General features: G+C 48.0%; 1 long non-coding RNA gene across 2 annotated transcripts; it reads left to right on the forward strand.

Annotated features, from left to right (window-relative positions):
• The first annotated feature begins 1,250 nt into the window (after positions 1–1,250).
• On the forward strand, positions 1,251–5,217 carry LOC111257020. Of its 2 annotated transcripts, XR_002677388.1 has the most exons (6): positions 1,251–3,482; positions 3,568–3,891; positions 3,952–4,034; positions 4,098–4,157; positions 4,236–4,361; positions 4,447–5,217. It is a non-coding gene; the product is annotated as an uncharacterized LOC111257020 (long non-coding RNA). The 2 variants fall into 2 exon arrangements; XR_002677387.1 differs by having other exon boundaries at positions 3,568–4,034.
• The last annotated feature ends 362 nt before the right edge of the window (positions 5,218–5,579 follow it).

Raw genomic sequence — 5,579 nt, forward strand, 5'->3', positions numbered from 1 at the left:
GGACTTGAACGATGACGCAAAAAAAATGGTTGAAGGGTGAAATGGAGGATAAGGATAAATGGGCGTAGGCTTTCGATGAGGGAGGGATGCGTTGAGGTATTATGACCATGAACTACTCGGAATCACTAAACGCTTTTAGGCATCTGAAGTAGGCCCATCTTTGGAATTATGGAATACTCATTCGAAAAATGCAACGCCTACTTTGTGGACTGATGGCAAAAGGCATGTGCAATGTTGGATGAAAGTCATAGGATTGGGAAGGTTGGAGATGAATTTTTATCACAGGCTGAGCTTAGATCCGTGCACCACTTAGCAGAACCGTACGGGCCAGAAAGGATGGTGTATTCTATAAGAAGTTGCAGTACTACTGTTGGCGCTAAAAGGCAGCTGATTGAATCTCAGTGTCGGACACACAACCTAGGAGAATCTGCTTAACTCCTATTCGGGTGATCGCCCTAGTGCGGTTCGCGCAGCGTGCCAGCCAATTTGACCTGTTGATTGGCAAGGAGGAAAACATGTCAAATTCCAGGGGTTCTGATCAGCTAAGGTTCCGATCTCGAAAAGCGTATTAGCGAATCGACCGATTTGCTATATAAAGATAATCGGCTATGATACAGGCAACAATTACGTAGTGATTGCGAAGGAAACTACTAGAGTAAGCTAGACAAAGCTACGAAAGCAACACTTGAAATAGATCTAATCGGCTATATGATAATGATGAATGAAAATAACAAAAACAGAGCCGACAGTTCAAATCCCAAGCTGGATAACTAGTGATAAAACTAGAACAACAGATAAAACCTATAATTCTAGTAAATATCGATAACTGGTGAATAAACCTAAACAAAACAACGGTGATGCGCCCGAAGTTAAAGCTTAGATATTACTCGATAAACGGAACTTACAGAATCGACCGGAGATCGTGTCGATGCAGTCCTGCCAACCCGTACGAACTCATGAAAGAAGAAAAGTATTGGCGAAGTTGCTGACTTGAAAGTAAAGTGCGATGAAAAACTACATTTGTTTGTATTGATTGATGTGTTCTTTACAAATCTCTGAGGATGGCTATTTATAGCCTGTTACAACCAATTTCCTAACCGACTAGGATCTATTTCTAATCTTAAACGAAAATGAATATTTACAAACACAACTCGTATCGGAGTTGGTTATTATACTCCCGCGGGTCAATCTTTCTCTATCTTCTTTCTCTGATCCACTTCAAGCCCATATTGGCCCAATCGTTCCAGACTTCCAATCCGCCGATCTCCACCAACTCCATCCGTCAAAACACTGTAGCGCCAATCGGTCGATCTCCAACTGTAGCACCAAACGGCCGATTCCCAATCGTGGCCTTTTAACCTACTGCTTCGGCCAATTCTTTCTTTCCTTTGACACCGATTCCATATGTGTCAAAATCTGGCGTCAACACATGCCCCCCAGTTTCGGAGCAAAACATGACTTTTACTTTGAAATTCCTTTTCAACTTCTCCTCTGAAACAAACGCAGCACAAATCTTCTTTCGTTTCGTGGTCTTCTACCTAATGATTGCAATCTTTTTGAAACGGGCGCCTGAGACAACCGCTCCCTGGAAATTCGTGTAGACGGCGCGGTAAAAATCCTGCCTTTACCCGTCTCGGACCGCCTTTAAATACTGGCATACCCCGTACTTCTTCTTCACAAGCCAGTAACTTCCTTTCCGGCGCATCAGTTCCCATCTTCTTCCGGCGCCCTTTCGGCTTCCAACCGCATCCTCCGGCGATCCCCCTTTCATCCGCATTCTGCTTCATCTTCCCAATGGCGGCACCGTCAGCAACCCCACCAGCAACGGAGACTCCACCAGCAGCTCCAACGGCGGCGGCAGCAGCTCCATCGGCGACGGAGGCTCCACCGGCGGCTTCATCAATGGCGGCAGCTCCACTAGCAGCTCCGTCGGTGACGATGACTTTCATCCCAGAGGCTCTTATCCGGAACTTTTCTTTTTACTTTTACCATCCACGCATTTGTTTTAGACCCATTCTTAGTTCTTCCCATTTTACCTTTTTTACGTGGTCAGACACCAAATCACCATTCGCCTTTCTGAAGCCCCTGGCCTCATCTGTCTAGGTCCCATGGGGAATCCAGACCCAATTGATCTGATAAATTTAGAGACTCACAGAATCCCGTTTAAACAATCACCAATGAACTCGAACCAGTGGTCGGGCACCTTTAGATCTTGGCCGAATGAAACCCCCGGTTGGAAAGAGTGGTACCAAAGGATAGCCAACTCCAAGAGAGTTCAATGGGACGAGCGAAAAATCAGCTAGTGCATCAATCTTTCTCTGTCTCAGATGGAGAGAAATGAGCCCTTTGTGATGGCAGCCTCCTACTTCTGGTCCGACGCTCTCAATGCGTTCCTTTTTGGACATGGACCCGTGACCCCGACTTTGGCCGATGTTGTGATGTTGACCGGCCTTGACATTTCTTCCCCCGATACTCCCTTCCATTATCTGGTCAAGCTGACCCATCGACTGGAGACAAAAGGAATCGGCGGGTGGAAGAGGTACATTAAAAACAACATGAAGACCGGGACAGTTTCCGAGAGAGAATACGCGGCCTTCTTAATGATGTGGCTGGAGAAACATCTTTTCTGCGGCAGGGCAGTCGGTCCATCTTCCAATACACAAGCTCTGGCCGAAGCACTATCAAGAGGAGCCTCCGCCCCCCTCGGGAAGCATCTACTAGGATCGGCCTATCATATGTTGCACCAAATCAGCGTCAAACTATCAAAGAGAGAGCCGATTGGAAACCCAGGTGGCCCCTGGTGGTTCATCAATCTCTGGCTCAATTTGTATATGAGCAAGATCTCACAGCATCGGGTGGAACACATGACATTCCCCAATATTGAGTCAGAAGAAAACCCCACCGTACGACGCCGATGCACCTCTTTCGGTGAAGCAGCATCAGTCTTCCCTGGTTGCCAGCTCACCGCCACCAAAGTAGCCGAATACTTCAGATATTTTTACAACGGCTTCATTGAAGAAACCACCAGCTAGTACCCGTATCAGAGGATAGAGCCGCCTTTTGAGCTCCCGTTCTGTTATGATTCAACGTCCAACACCTTTGACAACGATCTCATGGACGTCTTGATCAAGCCAGGGATCTTACCAGCGAACTTTTTCTTGGGGAAGGATGCCCCTACTTACGAGTTTTACAACCCATCAGTTGCAGCACGACAGTTCGGCCTAGGTCAGCTGCCGATTCGAGTCTACTTCGCCGGTCGCGTGAAATTCTGAGACGAGCTCACCAAGGGCCTTGACTATAGTCGGCTGTGCGACCGAGTGCCTGATTTCAGCACCATCGATTTGAACAACTGGATAGTAGCTCCTTTTGCTGTCCAACCATTCAAATTATGGTGGGCAGAATGGAAGCAGCACCTATTTTTTGTGTCTCCCACGACATATTGCAATGATCTGGATCCTGAGAACATCGATCCGAATGCAGCGGTACTGCTTTTCCCTCAGGCAATTTCGATGTCATTTTCCTTCTTATGCTACAAATTCTGTCGCTAACTCTTACTTTCTTTTATAGTCCGAGAGTCGACTTCCTCCAACGCGCAGCCAGAGTGGCAGGCCAATAGAGAATCGCTACCCATATACGGAATTTGCACTCATCGGCCATCATGCCCCATCCATTGATGACATCACCACCGGCCGACTGAAACAGGCGTCGAAGAAAACCTCAAAGAAGACAAGCCACCGAGTGTGCGCCCGCACGGAATCGGCCGATCAGTCGGTGGCGGCATCGGCGGAATCTTTGGCAGCACCAATTCTCCCGGTCATCGAGGAAGTTGACCCCCAAGCTGCTACGGAGGCTGGAGCGGCCACTGCATCATTGCTACTAGAAGCCATTCAAGTAACCTCATGTTCACATCCTCCTGAGTATTCTCCTATACTGACTTCTTATTTATATTAGGCTGCACAAGTTGCCTGGTGCCTCCGCAGCAATCGGCCACGCCCCAAGCAGAAATTGGAGTGCCAGTAATTCCTCCCACCGAGGTAAAGAATCCCTTAACTCAATTTTCTGATACTTAATCAAAAGTTTGACTGATTCTGATGCAGGCTACCCTTGGTACGTCAATTGTACCTTTTCAACAGCCATCGGTCAGGGAACCCACGGAGGTACGGCAATCACCACATGTCATCAAATCTAACCATTTGTATTATACTCATAAGAATTTGCTCCTCGTACCTTTCCAGGAGGCCGGTCCGAGTAGGACACCAATAATCATCGAATCCTCCTCCTCTGATGAGCTGGTCGCACGAGTTCCTGAACTAAGGGCAGCACTCCCGCCGATGCAAGCAGAAGAAATCCGCTTCAAAGAGGTAAGAGACTCATTACCCAAATCGGCCGATTTCCCATTGCTGTCGGCTAATCTGTACTTATTATTATTTTTTTATTCTTCCACAGGAACAAGATACTCCCAACAATAGCCTTTTCTCTTTCGCGGTCGCGCTTTCTGATGATGAGGAGGTTGCTTCACGTCAGGTCACTCTGAGCTCAATCCCCGATGATGTCCGTGCCAAACCTTAGAGCATACGGACCCTCCTCCAAGAAGATATCGGCCGATTGGTGGAGGACGCCTCGCCGATTCGGTAGCTCTTCAGTGATATTAGCGGCCGAGTCCCAGAAGAGGTGGAAGAACCCCTGGCGCCCGCCGCATACATTGAGTCAATGCGGATCCCAATGTTCAGGGCTTTGCGCCACATGGCCGATCGCGCCAAGCTAGCTAAAGCTCGTGAAGAGGAAGATTCTTACAAACACCGAGCCCAAGAGGTACATCACCAAATCCACTTCCTTGAAAGTTCCCGCCCGGGTATTGTTGGTGCTATAAACCGCCTCAAGCGCCGAAGAGCAGAGCTCGCCAAGGAGATGGAGCAGGTGACCAAGGACATAGCCATTGAGGAGAAAAAACTCCAAGACCTCCCTTCTGTTATCGCCGAGCTAAAGCAAGAGAGCCAGAGCCTAGCCCACGAAGCGATCAAGCTCCATCACCATATGCCAAAAGTCCCTGGATCGGCCGACGACGACCAGCGAACTTTAGACTCGGCTGATCAGGTTAGGCAGCGAGCGATTGCGGCTATTAATGCCCTCCTTGGATGAATTGTAAAAGTACTGGCCGCTCTGTAAAAACATTAATGTCTTTTGACGGTTGACGTGCGGATCCAATCCTGATCCATCCTTCGTGGCGGTCTTTCATTTATTACCCCTTTTACTTTGATAGGACACGTCTTACCAAACTCTTACCCCTTTTCTTTCTATAAGTACGAGAGCCCGTATTGTTTCCAAGGGCACTCGCCTCGCTCGTCCTCTTCTCTTCTAGTAGTTCATACCATCAGACTATTCACCAAGATGTCTTCTTCATCTTCCTCTTTTTCCTCCTTCTCCGTCAACCAGGTATGAGATCTTCCTTCGCCCTTCATTCCCCGGTCTGACATTTTGATCAGTCTCATGTCGAGCGGTTATTTGTCAATTTTTTAGTCGAGACGTCTTAGTCCCGAACTGGAATGGGCGATCGAGATCATGCACTCTGATGAACCGTT

The sequence above is a fragment of the Setaria italica genome, chromosome IV, assembly GCF_000263155.2.
Source record: "Setaria italica strain Yugu1 chromosome IV, Setaria_italica_v2.0, whole genome shotgun sequence".
Lineage (NCBI taxonomy): Eukaryota > Viridiplantae > Streptophyta > Magnoliopsida > Poales > Poaceae > Setaria > Setaria italica.